Raw genomic sequence first — 18,479 nt, forward strand, 5'->3', positions numbered from 1 at the left:
GGAGCTTCTTCCGGGTCTCTCACGCAGGTGCAGGGGCCCAAGGACTTGGGCCATCTTCTACTGTTTTCCCACGTGATAGCAGAGGGCTGGATCGGAAGTGGAGCTGCTGGGACTCGAACCGGCGTCCATATGGAATGCCGGCACTTCAGGCCAGGGCATTAACCAACTGAGCCACAGTGCTGGTCCCTAAAAGTATTTTAATATAATTCTTTCTCTCTGGAGCATAAATATTTATTGTTCCTTTGTATGTCTAGTATTTTGTTGTTGTTGTTGTTAAGTGTTGGCATTATAAAATCTAGGTTGTAGAGACTCTAGATTTTATTATCTTTATTTGAAGAGGGTTGATATTTGTCCAGGTAGACGGTGAATTGAGCCTCCAAACTGTCTTTTCTGGGTGGAGAATAGCTGAAATCCATGCTCAGTTCTTTCAGCTTCTGTATTCTTTTCTTGTTCAGCAGACATTCAGTAATATTTAGCAGAGTTTTTTTTTTTTTTTTTGCATTTTTTTACTTACTTCTTTGACCCCCTCCCTTTGCAAAATGCTCTCTCCCCATCTTTTTATATATTTTACCAGCTCAGAATTTTGTTCTCTCAAATATCAAAGTAGTAAAGCAAGTTTTGTACTGCTCTGACTTCAGGAGCTGGACACTGTTCTCAGTTACAACTTGCTGAGTCACAAAATTACAGGTGTATTTCCAGTCTTAAAAGGATCGATTTCTACTTCCTACTGGTTGAATATTGTGGTTAGTGATGCATTGAGCCTGTGACTATAGAGTGGATTGAAATTATGTTTTTGTAATAATTCAAAATACAAAAAAGGTAAGAAATGGGGGTATTGAGAGAGCAAAGGAATATGGTTATTTTCTTAGAATTGTACCTAGGAATACATGACATTTGTTCCCTTTACATTAATACATTTTTTAAAAAAGGATTGATCTTACACTCTGTTTCATCATGCGTGTGAAATTATCCAATGCTTTAAAATATTTTATATGTATTTAATTGTTGTCTGTAGATGAGTTAACATGTCCACTACTAGAAAAGTACAGCTTTTTAAAATTCTCCTTCCCTTTCTTTTTTCCTGAAGAAACCTTGGACGACACTATGCAATCTTAGCAATCTCTTTAAGAAATCAGTTACAAATGAATATTCAGCATTATATTGTGCTTTCAGTTTATGAGGAATATTTATATATTTTTTCTTTTTTAGACATTGCCTCATTCTGATTAGAAACACATTTTTACTATTCCCATTTAACAGGTGAAGAAACTGAGCTGCATGGGTACTATCTTGGATGATTAGTTTGTACATCTATGAAATGAAAGAATCATCCTTTGAGCTCAGTTCTTTATTTTTTTTTAATTAGTTCATTCAGTTATTTGAAAGGCAGAGTTACAGAGAGACAGAGAGAAAGAGGTCTTCCATCCACTGATTCATTCTCCAAATGGCTGCAATGGCTGGAGCTGAGCCAATCCAAAGCCAGGAGCCAGGAGTTTCCTATCAGTCTCCCATGCAGGTGCAGGGGCCCAAGAACTTGGGTCATCTTCTTCTGCTTTCCCGGGCTATTGCCAGGAGCTGGATCGGAAGAGGAGCAGCTGGGACTTGAACCATTGCCCATATGGGATGCCGGTACTGTAGGTGAAGGCTTAGCCCACTACACCCACCACAGTGCCGGCCCCGCTCAGTTCTTTTGATTCCAAGACCCCTGCTTTTATTGTGATACCAAAGCCCTCTTCGGAGGGAGTCTTTTCTTTATAACCAAGGCCCAGGTAGCTTTCATGTTATGCTCTTAGAAAAATCTGGGCTGTACGTGCCTGAATGGATGTAGGAAATGGCAAGCCTTTTCTGAGGGCTTGGCAAACAACTCTGAGCAAATTTTGCCAAATCCCACTCATTTTTGGTACATGGAATTCCTAGAATCTGGATGTTTGATTTGTTGCCCTGAACTAGTCCCTCGGAGGCTGATGGGTCAGTGCCTGATTCACGCAGCTTCCCAGAGCATCATTCAAGAGGGCTTATCTGCAGATTTAGACTTGGGGAAGGCCTGAAAGTGGGATGCGCCTGGCATGAGATGAAGACCCTTGAGGAAACTGTCCTGGCTACAGAGATTGGTTCTGAAAGTGTAGCCAAGCACAAAGGCACAGAGCCCAGAGAATCTGGCAAGCTTGTCATGTCGCAGGCCTGGCTGAGCACAGATGTATGTGGTATGGGAGTGAGAGACACCTGAGACTCCCATGGTCCTAATCTGAGGGAAGTGGGCTCTAACCCAGACAAGGCCTCAGAAAAAGCAGGGCCTCGCCACCAAGCCCTGACTGCCAGCCTGGAGGAGTGTGTGACGCCTGGCAGAGCGGGGAGTGGGGCTTCCGTTCAACTCATTGCTCAATGCCAGGCCCTATGCCAGGTATGTACTCTTTTGTTTTGTTTTGTTTATAGTTCATTTGATTAAGCAGAAACATATTCTGATAACTGAGCCAGTCCATGGAAAGAGCCTTCCATGGAGAAGACACTCAGGGATCTCTCCAAAGGCCTGGGGCGATAAGGTAAGGGCCAATATTGGAGATGCATCACACAAAACTGAAAAGCTTGCCAGTCACTGTCCTAGGCATTCAATTTCCATAGGTCACGGAAACCCAAATATGTGTCTTTTTTAAATATTTAAATAAAAATATATATCTTATTTTCTGGGCTCTCTGATTGCCCATGTCCCAGGAGTTGATTTTCTGACCCTTTTGGGTTATTGGCAGCTGGAGAAAGCATGGGCCACTCTTCTGCCGTGAGAGGCATTGTGCAGAGCTGGAATGAAGCTCCCAAAAGCTGCCAGTCTGACTTAGAGAGTCTCGATGAATCTACCATCCAGTGAGTGCCCCTAGCGAGCCTCTTCCAGGAGACTGGGGTTTGCTCCAGAACAGCAATTCTGACAAATCGACAAGGCAGTGGGAGATCATCAGACTGCCAAGTGCCTCTGCAGGCAGAGAGTGGGACACTAGACCCATTTACTGCCTTTCCAAGGAAGTCCTGGGAACAGTATTAATGTCCAAACTGAGCCTCCAGGGGCCCCTTGCCACATCATTCTGCACAGATGGTCGATCCCTTGGAAGCTGGACCTAGGAGCTCCTGGGAGTAGCTCATCACTACATGTCTGTTTGTTCCCACTCAGTCTTTTCTACATCTGCCTGAATGGCTCGGAAGGCCTTTCTTTGTACCATGTGTTTTATGTGCTGAGCTCACTACTAATTTCATTTTTCCTCTATTACTATTAAGGCTTTCATTTTTTTCATTGCTTCACTTTCCTCATCTACTTAACTTAAATACAATTTTATCTGTTTTATTTTGAATATATTTAGATAATCTACCTTAAATCCCTTCTTGAAAAAAGAAGGTATAAATAAACAGGCGAATAAGCAAGCACAATCGGGGTATGAGATTGACTTGTGTTCCACACAATGACGTTTATTTTCTCCCAATGCTTCAGGTAGCAGAGAAACCTACAGGTGAATTTTAACCATAGCTATCTTTTTTTAAAAATTTTATTTGAAAGGCAGAGTTACAGAGAGGCAGAGGCAGAGAGAGAGAGAGAGAGAGAGAGAGAGAGAGAGATCTTCCATCTGCTGGTTCACTCCCCAAATGGCTGTAATGGCCAGGGCTGCACTGATCTGAAACCAGGAACCAGGAGCTTCTTCTGGGTCTCCCATGTGGGTGCAGGAGCACCTTCCACTGCTTTTTCAGGCCACTGGCAGAGAGCTGGATTGCAAGTGGAGCAACCAGGACAAGAACGGCTCCCATATGGGATGTTGGCTCTGCAGGTGGTAGCTTTACCTGCTATGTCACAGTGCTGGCCCCAAGCATAGCCATCTTGTCTTGAGTTATTACTGTGGTTGAATTTGGAATATCATATTGGGGCTTTCCAGTCATATGGTAGACCTGGTTTGTTTGAACTTATTAGAGGTGCTTATGAAATTCTTAAGAATTTTGCAAGTTGGCTATTGCCACTTTGGTAGCTTAAAATCAGTCATAGTGATAGTGTTTGTATAACAGAAGTTGGCAAAGTTATAAACTAAGGCTTTTCTTGAGAACTGACTTATCAGCATGCCAATGGATATTGCCTCGCTTCTCTACCCCAAAACTTGAATTTGAAAGAATAATATTGTCTTTTAAGCATTAAATTATAGACTGATATATTATGGATCAGAATAGATGGTGGTTAAGTTCTACCAAGTTGGACTTCTGCGAAGATCATAACAGGTGGCTGTAGGGAACTCCTTAACCAGCTCCAGCCCATGTACAAATATGGAACCATGTTGTTTATGTTTCAAATTAAAATCAGCTACAGCATCCACATTATTAAGTCAGAAACACACATACACACATTCTCTCTCTCTCTTCCTCCCTCCTTCCCTCCCCCTGCTCTGGGTTTTCCATGAGGCCCAGAACATACCCAGTCTGAAAATGACCTTGCTGATTCCCAGTGCCTCATGGCGGGGTGTGGGAATGTACGCAGCCCCCCACCTCCCCTGCCCTGTAGGCCAGGACATCCTGCTGTAGAGAGGACCCTGTATGCTGCTCTGGCACAGATCACACTGAGTGGCTCATCCACCCTGAGAGGAGCCTGCTGTTAGCCCAGGGAGTGTGTGTGAGTGTCTGCATGTCTGTGGACAAGGATACAAGTTGGCTTTTGCAGTATCACAGTATTCTCAAGCTCCTGATGGATCCCTAAGGATCCTAAAAGGGTAATAATCTCATTTCCTCAGTAATGAAATTGGAGAAGGTTGCTTAATGCCGTGTGTGGCATGACTTTACAGGAGTGCAGGTCCACAGATTCATTTGAATGACTACTCCATGGGAGCACTGTCTCCCTCAGAAAGTTTGGAGAGGATCAGTGCTAAGGTGTACCTCACCTAAGTCTGTGTCCCTTTCCTCTGTTTCAAGAGAGAGTTTTGGGGCTGGCGCTGTGGCACAGCAGGTTAATGGCCTGGCCTGAAGCACCAGCATCCTATGGGTGCCGGTTCGAGACCTGGCTGCTCCACCTCCTTTCCAGCTCTCTGCTATGGCCTGGGAAAGCAGCAGAAGATGGCCCAAGTCCTTAGGCCCCTGCACCCATGTGGGAGACCTGGAGGAAGCTCCTGGATCCTAGCTTCGGATCGGTGCAGCTTCAGCTGTTGTGGCCAATTGGGGAGTGAACCATTGGATGGATAGAGCTCTCTCTCTCTCTGCCTCTCCTCTCTCTGTGCATCTCTTTCAAATAAAATAAATAAATCTTTTTAAAAAAGAGAGAGAGAGATTCAAATCAGTGATGATTTATTGGAATGGGGGATAGTCGGCCATGGTAGTAGGGTGAAGTAGTCACAGGTGGATGTGGGCAATGCATCTCAGAGTTCTCCCCAGGGAATGACCACTGGCCTTGGAGATGCACTGTACATATCATGAGTTGTTGGGACTGTCTGTCTGGTTGATATCAGCTTCCCAAACCATGACAATTGGCAGATAGGCAAAGCTACAATTAATATGACAGTGGATACTGTGGGCTCAGCAAGGCTGATGCTGTTCTACCTTTAAACTAAGGAAACAGAGGAGCTTCTCTGATCCTGGCTTTTCCAGGCTGCCTTCTGTGATTAGGCTTCCATGTGAGTCTCCTATAGTGAGAGACCATGTGAACCCAGCTGTCAAGGTTGTTCTGGACCATGTGACAGTTCTAGTCCTCATTTAGATTTTAAATAAGCATGATGATGCATCTTTTGAAATCTTGCTAGCTTTGAAAGTGAGCCCACTTCCCAGAAGTGAAGTGGCTTTGTGCCTTGATAAAGTGAATTTTTGGATCAGACTATAGACGTACCTAGTATGTGAATGCATCCCTCAACATGTTCCCACCTTATGAGATCACTCTAAGCTCATCCACATGTGCTCCTGGCTATAGCCCAGTCCCAATTTGTGCTGTATCAGTTATGATACAATCAGGACAGAAATTATTGCAAGCATTAACAATAGAGGGAAATTAAGTCAGAGATCACATTATGTAGGTACAAGGAAATCTGCAAAACCAACCCAAAAGCAACAATGCAACCCCCAAGTGGACAGCAGTCGTAGGCTGAAGGCTGGAGGGACTCAATATGGAGGGACTCAGTATGCCAGAATTAAGGGACTGGGGTCTCTAAAGTGGGAGTAGGAACCACAGAAGAGACATTGCTGCTTCCAGACATTCTACCCTGAGCAGAAAGAGAAAATGGGCAGAAAAGTGCTGGCTTGTTTATTTCTCCTGTCATTCGATTTCTGTTTCCCATTGTCCCTGTTTGTCTGGAAGTGAGCTTGCAGGATTCAGGGTCAGCTCCCACAGGATGTAACCCTGTCAGCAGGAACAGAACAGGAAAGCAACAAGGGACAGATCCCACTCTCCCTCTTTGTCCTCCCTTGCTAGGGACTGCTAAGAGATGTGGACATTCTAGATCAAACCAGTGTTTCTTTGAGTTCATGTGAACAGTTTCTGTATTACTTTAGGATTGTGGTTCTCAATCAGTTATAAGGGGACTGCTGGTGAGGTAACAAGGTGTCTGGATAGGAGTCAAGGTTGGCAGAACAAGAAAGGCCTCTCATAGCCAGCGCCGTGGCTCAGTAGGCTAATCCTCCGCCTTGCGGTGCCGGCACACTGGGTTCTAGTCCTGGTCGGGGCACCAGATTCTGTCCTGGTTGCCCCTCTTCCAGGCCAGCTCTCTGCTGTGGCCCGGGAGTGCAGTGGAGGATGGCCCAAGTGCTTGGGCCCTGCACCCCATGGGAGACCAGAATAAGCACCTGGCTCCTGGCTTTGGATCAGCGCGATGCACCGGCTGCGGTGGCCATTGGAGAGTGAACCAAAGGAAAAAGGAAGACCTTTCTCTCTGTCTCTCTCTCTCACTGTCCACTCTGCCTGGCAAAAAAAAAAAAAAAAAAAAAAAAGCCTCTCAGTTCTCAGCTCAAGCTGAGAGATTTTGCATCTAAGATCTAAGTCCTTTTGGCTTGCTGGGAGGGACAGTGAAGAACCTGGTCTTGTCTCAGCTTCAGCTCCTTTCTTGTGAGCTGATGTCTTTAATATGCTATTCCACAAGATTAAGGTTTTCTACTTCTAATGGGATTCTTACCTTTAATTATGTTTGAAGGAACAATAATAGCCTTTACTTCTATTTTAACACTCTGAAATGGCAAAGGACCTGGTTAGCGTATATTGTGTGTGTGTTCTCTAGCCCTCACAATAACAAATACCCCCAATTTACAGATGATGATCTGAGCCTGAGACGTTCAACAACTAGTCCAAAGTGACATGCTTGTTATTAGGCATTTTTATATCTATGCCTTGACTACAATATATAACTATACTACAATAGGATTTTAAAGAACCAATAAGAGATGGAATTGAAATGAAAACACAGGTCTGTGCTCTTCTCTCTACACTGAGCTGTTTTTGCTGCTCAGTAATATCCTAATATTAGGTCACAGAAAATCTTGAAGGCTGAAACCTCCTGCTTTCTCCTCCTTTGCCTGTGGTGGCTATCTATCAAACAAATTTCAGACCTTTGTTTCAGGGGTAGAACCACAGTTCCTATAGCTAAAAAGACTCTGAAGAGCTCCTCTGATCTCTTGGAAGCTAAATAATCCTCTTTTCTTTAACTTGGAAACTATGAAATAGAAATATTAAAGGACACCTGCAAGACTACAAGTGGTACCATCATTGCTATGGAATATTTTTTAGTTACAAGGTAGACCAAATTCTCACTTTTTCCACATGTAGGAAAACATACACTATATGGAGAGCCAAATTTTTTCTTTGACTATACTGGCCAATCTGGTTTGACCCATCAAGATCATGGAAAGCGAGATGGCAATTTTCCTTGCAAAGCACTTGCATTATAATCAACCGGATTTGGATGGTCAGAGATGGCTGTTGTCCCTGCTCATGTTTCCCACGTGCCGCTGGGTGTTGTTCCTTTGAGTGGCTATGATGGGAATATCCCAATTTGTTCAGGATGAATTCAACAATGGAAGTTACAGGGCAAGATTATTCATTGTTCTCCAGATCTTCTCTCTTCATTTAAACAGCCTCCTGGTCCTGGTCCTGGAGGTTTTTTTTTTGTTTTTTTTTTTTTTTTTTTTTTTTCAGGCAGAGTGGACAGTGAGAGAGACAGAGACAGAGCGAAAGGTCTTCCTTTTTCCGTTGGTTCACTCCCCAATGGCCACTGTGGCCAGTGCTGCACCAATCCGAAGCCAGGAGCCAGGTGCTTCTCCTGGTCTCCCATGTGTGTGCAGGGCCCGACTTGGGCCATCTTCCACTACACCCCCAGGCCACAGCAGAGAGCTAAACTGGAAGAGGAGCAACTGGGACAGAATCCGGCGCCCTGACCGGGAGTAGAACCCAGGGTGCCGGCGCCGCAGGCAGAGGATTAGCCTAGTGAGCTGCAGTGCTGACCCTTGGAGGTTCTAAATGTAGAATACCTCTATCTTCCTCAGAGTAAAATCCTGAGTTCTCAAGACTTGTATATGACATCATGCAAGACATGTCCCCACTCTGTGTCTCTGACCATGGCTCCTACTACTTACAGCTCTGCTCATTTCCCTTTGCCACACCAGCATTCCTACTTTACTCTGAAAGCACTTGTGTTTTTGCTTCTTGCCAGGGAAGATCTTCCTGCTGTCTGCTTGGTTCTCTTCTCATCTGTACTCAAGTGCCTCCTTCTAAGAGGGGCCTTCTCCCTCTGAAGTAGCACCCCATCCATACCTGTGTCTCTCTTCCACACTTCTCTGGGTCTCTCTGCCCACTCCAGTTTTCTCCAGAGATTGTAGCATCCTCTAGCACATTATGTATTGTATTGTATTGTGTTGTATATTATATTATATTATATTATATTATATTATATTATATTATATTATATTATATCTTAGTTTCATGCCTATGAGACTGTAAGTCCTGTTGAGAGGACTAGAATATCTGCCATGTACTTGCCAATATCTTGCATGCCTACTGCAGTGTCTGGAAGCATAGCTGCCACTCAAAAATAATGGGTGAAATAAATGAATTAATGACTCCCTTTGTCTTTGTTCATTATGTTCCCTCCCTGAGAGCTTCTCACTTATCGCAAAAAGCATCCCAACAGCTTCCTGACTGATTCCCCTGACTTATTATATTTCTCTCCTGTACAACTGCCATAATGATCCTTCTTACATGCAAATCTGATCATATCCCTCCCTTCTTTAAACCCTTCCGTGGCTCCACATGGCCCTTCAGGGCCATATCCCTGCATGCCACCCAAACCTCAACTTCTACTTTTTTCTTTGTGGAATTTGTGTTGTAAAAATTAAGATTAAATTTCCATCCCTTCAACATGTGATTTTTCCTATATTCAGTTTCCATTTGCTGCTGTGGCAATTGACTTCAAACTCAGCGACTTAAAACACATATTTATTATCTTTTGGTTCTGGAGGTCAGAATTTTGACGCAGGTCCTGCTGGGCTGAGGTTAAGGTATCAGCAGGGCTGTATTCCTTTTTGGAGGATCCAAGAGAGAATCAATTTCCTTGCCATTTATAGCTTCTAGAGGCCACCCTCATTCCTTCACACATGACCAACTCCCTCTATCTTAAGAGCTAGCAGTGTCACATCTCTCTGCCCCCCTTCTGCCATGACATTTCCTTCTGTTACTCTCTCCTTCTGCTTACTCTTCTATTTTTAAAGACGTTCATTGCTACATAGACAATTTGGAACCACTCCCCATTTTAATATGAATTGATAACAATCTCAGTTTTACCCTCAATGTTAACTCACCTTTGCCAGGTGGCCTAGTACATTCACAGGTCCTGGAGTTGAGGACACAGATCTCTTTAGATCAGATGCATTATTTTGTCACAGTTCACTTTGTCAGGTTCCTTTCCCCTGATTTTTGTATGTCTATTCCTGTCCATTTATTTATATACCCTACAAAGCTCATCCTCAGTTACCTGACCCTGTACAAAAGATTTTTTAATCTCTTTTAAGACATCTTGTGATATATAGTTTTTCATTTTGTGTCATATTTTTATGAACATGTCTTATTACTCACATAGAGTGCTACCTCCTCAATGGCAATAACTTGGCATCATTTATCTCCATAAAAAAAGACTTCCGCTTTTATGTAAGTGTTTAATAAGCATTTGTTGTTTAAGAACAAATTAGGAAAAGTAATAAAATAGAAGAAAGAATAAATAAATGAGAAAAGAGAAGAGAAAAGAAATGAGGAAAGGGTGAATGGGGAAATTTGTAAACAATCTATTTTCTCTGGAGACACAAAGATATCCTATATCTACTCTGTAGTCCTTTCAGGGGTGGTTGAATTTGATTTAATCACTCACATACATTTTTGTGTGCAAGCCAAATGCTGTTTAGGTAATCTAGGTAAAGGCCTCAAGACATGGAGGTATTCAGATATTCACAAGGTCATGGCCCTCCTGCATTTTCTTTATAATCCCAGTTATTTCTTTTACCTAGAAACCTTTTATTTAAGGTATACAATCTCCATGAATTTCATATATACAAATTTAGGAACATAGTGACTGCTTCCCCTCATCCTTCCTCCTAGCCACACTCCTAACCTTTTTTCTCCTCCCTCTCCTATTCCCATTCTTACTTTTTACAAAGATCTATTTTCAATGAACTTTATACAAAAAAGATTAACCCTATACTACATAAGGTGTTCAATAAATGAAAAAAAAATTCCTCAACAGTCGAGATGAGGGCTGTTCAAAATCATTTCATCTCAAAATTTCAATTTCACTTCTATAGATTACCTTTTAGGTACTCTATTAGTTACCACAAATCAGGGAGAACATATGGTATTTGTCTCTTTGGACTGGCTTATTTCACTAAGTAGAATGGTATCTAGTTGCATCCATTTTGTTGCAAATGACAGATTTCATTTTTTTTTTACTGTTGTGTAGTATTCCATGGTGTACATATCCCATAATTTCTTTCTTTAACCAGTCTTCAGTTGACAGACATTTGGGTTGATTCCATATCTTAGCTATTATAAATTGACCGAAAATGAATCTAGAGAAGGTGTATAGAATAACTTTTCTCTTGAGCATCTGCCCACAAATAAAGTAATATTGCCACTGTTGGGGCTCCTTTTCAAACATGACAGTGGAGTAAAATTAAGACTCTGATGGGGCCAGCACCATGGCTCACTTGGTTAATCCTCCGCCTGCGACGCCGGCATCCCATATGGGCACTAGGTTCTAGTCCCGGCTGCTCCTCTTCCAGTCCAGCTCTCTGCTGTGGCCTGGGAGGGCAGTGGAGGATGGCCCAAGTGCTTGGGCCCCTGCACCTGCATGGGAACCAGGAAGAAGCACCTGGCTCCTGGCTTCGGATCGGTGCAGCGCCGGCCGTAGTGGTCATTTGGGGAGTGAACTAAGAGAAGGAAGACCTTTCTCTCTCATTGCCTATAACTCTACCTGTCAAATAAATTTTTTTAAAAAAAGACTCTGGCCGGCGCCGCGGCTCACTAGGCTAATCCTCCGCCTAGCGGCGCCGGCATACCGGGTTCTAGTCCCGGTTGGGGCGCCGGATTCTGTCCCGGTTGCCCCTCTTCCAGGCCAGCCCTCTGCTGTGGCCAGGGAGTGCAGTGGAGGATGGCCCAGGTGCTTGGGCCCTGCACCCCATGGGAGACCAGGAAAAGCACCTGGCTCCTGGCTCCTGCCATCGGATCAGCGCGGTGCGCCAGCCGCAGCGTGCTGGCCACGGCGGCCATTGGAGGGTGAACCAACGGCAAAAGGAAGACCTTTCTCTCTGTCTCTCTCTCTCACTGTCCACTCTGCCTGTCAAAAAAAAAAAAAAAAGACTCTGATAATTGTACATTTCTGGGTGGCATGGGTTTGATGCACTGATCCTGGCCTCCATGAAGCAAAGGTACCAACATACTGTAGTCTCTAAAGCACCAGAAGATACATCAAAGGCAACAGCTAAATGAGCTAGAGCGGATGTGACTCCAAATTCCCTTCCTACCTGGCTGAGTGAGGTGAATGTACCACCAACTGATACAGCATAAGATTCCTTTACCTGTGTCCAGTTCCTGCATGCTGTCACAGATAGGTCTCAGCCATCTCTTCAAAGTCTGTTATTGTCATTTCTTCTCAACCATATCTTAAGAGGAATCAAACCTAGTCTAATAATATATCTATTAATCAATTGATAATCATGCTATTCTTGAAAGTGTCAGGCACCATAGTATCATGGAAATTTATTTTGTCTGGTCAGACACCAGGTATGCTCAGCCACCAAAATCCTTATTTATTATCATGATGAAAGCCTGATATGGGAATGCAGTATGGGAGGAGAAGAAGGTCATAATTCTTTGATGCCTTTGTAGAACCTCAACGTATTTATAGTGACTGAAGCTGAAGCCAGGAATGGAGAAATTACCGAGTCCATTGCTTGAAAAACTTTGGAGCTGTCAAACATAGTGCCTTGCAACAGAACACTGTGAAGAAAGGGGTTTTTATTTTTTATATAAAGGTTTATGATGAATTGTAACAACTCAAATCTTCCCTTAATAGGGAAAAACATTGCTCAGCAGCCAGATATGTGATGACTTGAGGGCAATCACTCTCTCTCTCTCTCTCTGTACCTTTGGGGCAATAGCTTTTCCAAGAAAGTGCATTCTCTTTGTGATTAGCACTTGTTTAGATTCTGGAGGTGATAGCTTTTGCGTATTTGTCTTCTGACCAACAGCCCTGCCTGTGCAGATCACTAATGTGTTTCCTGTCCAGAGGAAACATGGGAGGACTAGGCATTTGAGGACTAGGAGAGGAAAGTTGATCCATGCTTTGATCCTTTCTGGTATGCTTGAGTGCACCTACTTAGCTCAGTTTTGCATTGTTAAAGCCTCCTTTTGCACAGGATTTTCACTTTCACAGTTCCTGATTAGTGAGCTTTGGCAATAGATATAGGCACAATCTGAGTGTTTGGACATGTTCTTGATTATTTACATGTTTTGAATTCTGAGCATTTTAAAAGGGATAACTAGGAATTAGTTATGTTATCAGAGCAAAGGTAGTATAAGTAGATGATACAGTACCTACAAAGGAACGGACCATCCTCTACCCTCCCCTTTACCCTCTAAAAATGGTAAAAGTAACTCAGTTCAGAGTGATTGGAATTTAAGGTACATGGAAAAGGATTAGTGAGACATGTGGTAGGAAAGGCAGAGAGAGCCTGTGGTGTCATGTTAGGGGGGTGCACCTTCCCTCATAGAGGGGTAGACATGGAAGGTTTTAGACAGGTGACTTTAATATCATGTGTCTGTCTGACATCTGGCCACAAGGTCTTGGGTGGTGGATTGTGCCTAGTGATGAGCAGACCATTGGCATCAAGTTGCCAGTGTTGCCATCCAGTCTAGAGGCTGGGGATCATGTCCAGTTTTGGTGTGATAGAGAACTGGAATGATTACTATTGCAGGGACTGGAACAGAAACCCAAGTAGTTTCCCTGAGACATGAGGCCAAAGCCAGCTGGCATCCAGAGTATTTCAGGCCCAAAGAGGATTGGTCCTGGGCTCTTTTTATATTTTCCTGTATGGTGAAACCTACCAGTAGGTGACCCTTATCTGACAATTGATAATGTGCCCTAAAGTATAGTAAATGCCTTAGAAAAGGGTCAGACAAAAATCCTAAGAGCTTTGGAAAGGAGAAAGAATATCTCACTTGGAGATTTGAAAGAGATTCATGGAGAACGGGGTATCTGAATAATTATCTGGATTTGAAAGATTAACTGCAGAAAGGGGAAGGCCGGTGAAGACAAAGCCTGCAGTTGGAGAGGCATCCACAGTAAATGGTCTGGGTTGGCCACTGCCAGGGTGACTGAAAGGAGGTTAAACTACTCTCATAGCACAGAGTGAGAGTCCGGGAGGCAATTATGAAGAGAATGATCCTGGGACTCCTTACTGATTATGACTTCTCCGATGAATGGGTTTTTAAGTATTCTAGAAATGTATTCAACTTGTCCTAAGCATTTACTAAGATGTGAGCATTGTATTAGTTGCTGAGGTTACAGAGATTAAGAACAATCATGATAATGACAATCAGACCAAACATTTGTATAGAGATTGCTGTGCCAGGCATTGTTTTAAGATTATTCCATAGCAGTACAGTAGTTCATATAATCTTTTGTAATAAATCTTTGAAATAAGTGATCTTTCCCCTCATTTTGTAGATGAAGAAACTGAGGCACTAAGAGGGTATCATCTTGATGATTGGTGGTAGAACTGAGATTCCTTTTTGGCATTTAGCTTTGGAATTTCAGCTGTAAGCTACTATACTACAAAATCTTTCAGAACAAATCACTGGTCCTGTTCTCACAGAAGATCAGTTAGAGACAAAGATGTTAGTCCAATGAAGATGTCTCAATAAAGTTGATTAAAAAAATACCAGTCCTCCCCCAATGAAAGTGAAAAACAGACATTTTCAGATATAAACTGAGAGGATTTGCCAGTTATCCACCAATAGATGTGCATAATAAGAATAAGAGTTACTCAAAGAATTTCTTCAGGCTGAGGATAACCTATGAACTCTCGTATCCACAGGAAAAAGTGAAGAACACCAGAAATACTGAACTTGTGGGAAAATATAAAGGATTCCACAAAATTTCTAAGTGGGAAAACTAAACACATTTCTCAAAGGAAAGACAATCTATGTCATGTTGTAACACATAAAACTTTCCAGTAAACTTTTTCCATGAAAACATGGGAAAGGTGCTATCCAATTAACTATGCACTGATACTTGGAATTTTCTCTGATAGAGACCTAAAGTGCAAGTTCATTTATGGTTAGAAAGTCTAAATGGGCTAGCTACCAGTTCTACCTGTTTGAAATATCCTTGTTAGAAACGTCAAGTGATGAAAGGGTTAGAATGCAGTCTGTGAAAATTCGTTAGAGTTGGAAGAAGACTCAAATCCTGGGTGAGTTTTCTCTAACCACACAGATGTGCTGGGGAATGGGTTATTGTTTAATAGCAGTACCCAATCACATCACCATATTAAGAGCCGTTGAAGAATGCTGAAGATTTTCTAAAGTTCACTTACTTACGGGAACCTCTAGCATATGATAAGATACTGCATGTGGAGTCTTGGTATAATAAGTTGATGATGATCAAATGAATGTTAGGTAAGATCAGAATATTTTGTATGACTTAACAGATGTTGTATAATAATTTTGGGCTTATTTTAGGTCAGATTCTCCAAGAGGAAGAAGAACTCGAGACAGGGATCTGAGTTCTTAAAATTAATTGTACTAATATTTGCATGTGTGTCTTTTTTTATCTTTTTGTTTTAAACCCACCTGTATCTTTGTATTTGTAGCTTGTTACTTGTAAACAGAATATACTTATGTTTCCTGCATCTAGTCTAACAACCTATTTCTTTTAGTTGAAATGTTTTATTCAATTTAGTTAATGAAATTATTTAAACATTTATGTTAAGCCCTATAATTTTGGGATTTTTCCTTTTGCTCCATCTGTTTATCAATTTCTTCTCTACTTTTCCTGCCTTATTTGAGTTCTTTGTAATTTTTCCAGTATTACATTTCAATTTCTCTATTAGTTTTTTGACCATACCTTCTTGCATTATTTTTAGTGGTTCCTCTGGGGTTTTTATTGTATACTCCCATCACAGTGCACTGAAAATTAACGTTGTACCACTAGCATAAAATATATAGACCATTTAATATAATTTATTTAAAACTAAATACGTATGATATTTTGTCATTTATTTTAGTTTTGTGTGTTATAAACACCATAATACAATGTTACAACAGTTGTTTTAAAAACTCACTAGGAAAATTAAGAGAATAAAAATGTATAATCCTCTGTAATCGGCCACATTTCTAGCATTACTGATGTTTTCTATCCTTATTTCTATATCCCAATTCATCTGATGTCATTTGCTCTCAGTGTGAGGAATTTCTTTTAGTATTTCTTTTAGTGTGATGTCTTGGTAACATACACTTTGTGTTAATTATTTGAAATTGTCACCTTTATTGATTTAGGCTAGCTCCTTTTCTTTTCTGAAAATTAATTAGTTTTTTAACTTTTGTTTAAGGAATACAACTTCATGCATTTAATATATACAGATTTGAGAACATGATGCTTCTTCCTTCCACCTCCTTCCCATACATGCAACCTCCTTTCTCCCTCCTCCCTCTTCCTTTCCCATTCTTATTTTTTACAAAGATCAGTTTTCAATTAACTTTCATACTCATAAGATTAATCCTTCACCAGGTAGAAATTTCACCAATTACTATAAGAAAAAAAAAAGAAGCAAAGAACAAAAACAAATAAGAAAAACATTGCTCCCTGACAGTCAAGGCAAGGGTTGTTAAAAATCATTGCATCTCAAAGTGTCAGTTTCATTCCTATAGATTACACTTTAATTGCTCTATTAGTTACCACAGATCAGACAGACCATATGGTATTTGTCCTTTTGTGACTTGCTTATTCCACTAAGTATGATGGTATCTTATGCAGTTGCATCCAATTTGTTGCAAATGATGGGATTTCTTCTTTGTGTAGTATTCCATAGTTTATATATATACCATAATTCTTTAGCCAGTCTTCAGTTGATGGATATTTGGGTTGATTCCATATCTTAGCTATTGTAAGTTGAGCTGAAATGAACATGGGGTACAAATAACTCTTTCATATGCTGATTTCATTTCCTTTGGATAAATTCCCAGGAGTGGGATGGCTGGATCATATGGTAGGTCTATATTCAGCTTTCTGAAATATCTCCATACTCTCACATCGGCTGTACCAGTTTACATTCCTATCAACAGTGGATTAAGGTACTGCTCTCTCCCACATCCTTGCCAGTATTTGTTGTTTGTTGATTTCTGTATATGGGCCATTCTAAAGGGAGTGTGGTGAAACCTCATTGTGGTTTTGATTTGCATTTCCTTGATGGCTAGTGATCCTGAGCATTTGTTCATGTGTCTGTTGGCCATTTGAATTTTCCCTCTTGAGAAATGTCTGTTCAGTTCCTTTGTGCATCTCTTAATTGGATTGTTTGCTTCGATGTTGCGTTTCTCAAGTTCTTTATAGATTTTGAAAGTTAGTCCTTTGTCAATTGTGTTGTTTGCAAATATTTTCTCCCATTCTGTCAGCTGCCTCTTCACTTTGCTGAGTGTTTCTTTTGCAGTGTAGAAGCTTCTCAGTTTGATGTTATCCCACTTGTTAATTTTGGCTTTGATTGCTTGTCTTGGGGTCCTTTCTAAGAAGGCTTTCCCTGTGCTAATGTCTTGTAGGGTTTCCCCAATGTTCTCTGGTAATTTGATGATATCACATTGTCAATTTTGGTCTCTGATCCGTTTTCAGTGGATTTTTGTGTAAGGCATGAGATAGGGGTCTTGTTTCATACTTCTGCATGTGGAGATCCAGTTTTCCCAGCACCATTTGTTGAAGAGAGTCTCTGCTCCAAGAGTTTATTTTTGCTCCTTTGTCAAAGACAAGTTGGTTGTAGATGCATAGATTTATTTCTGGGGTTTCTATTCTGCTTCATTGGTCTACATGTCTGTTTTTGTGCCAGTATCAGGCTGTTTTGAATATAACTTCCCTGTAGTATGTCTTGAGGTATGTTATTGTGATGCCTCCAGCTTTGTTTTATTGTTTAAGATTGCTTTAGGTATTTAGGATCTTGTGTTTCCATATGAATTTTGGCATCATTTTTTCTATCTGAGAAGAATGTTGTTGGTCATCATTGCTATTTAATATAGTCCTGGATGATTTAGCCGGAGCCACCAGGCAAGAAAAAGAAATCAAAGGGATACAAATAGGGAAGGAAGAAGTCAAACTATCCCTATGTGCTTATGACATGATTCTATATATAGGAAACCCAAAACACTCCATGAAGAGACTACTGGAACTCATAACAGATTTTGGAAAGATAGCAGGATATAAAATCAACACAAAAAATTAATAGCCTTCATATACACAGACCTGCCATAGCTGAGAATGAACTTCTAAGATAAATACATTCACAATAGCTACAAAATATTTAAATACCTTAGAATAAATTTAACCAAGGATGTCAAAGATCCCTACCATGAAAATTACAAAACATTAAAGAAATAGAATAAAACATAAAAAAGTGGAAAAATCTTCCATGCTTATTGATTGAAAGAATCAACATCTTCAAAATGTCCATAATACCAAAAGCAATTTATAGATTCAATGAGATACCAATCAAAATACTTATTTTATTTTAAAGACAGACTGAAAAGCAGGCAGAGAGAGAGAGCGAGAGAGAGAATGAATGAATGAATGAGAGTGCTCTCTCATCCATGGGTTTACTCAAATGATTGCAACATCTAGGGCTGGGGCAAATGGGATGTCAGTCCAGTCTCCTGTGTGGTTGTCAGTGACCCAATTTCTTGAGCTATTACTTACTATCTTACAGGGTGTGCGTTAGCAGGAAGATGGAATCAGGAGTGGAGCTGGGACTTGAAC

This window comes from Oryctolagus cuniculus, chromosome 1 (genome assembly GCF_051225735.1).
Source record: "Oryctolagus cuniculus isolate XC-2025 breed Fujian yellow rabbit chromosome 1, ASM5122573v1, whole genome shotgun sequence".
NCBI classification, from domain to species: Eukaryota; Metazoa; Chordata; class Mammalia; order Lagomorpha; family Leporidae; genus Oryctolagus; species Oryctolagus cuniculus.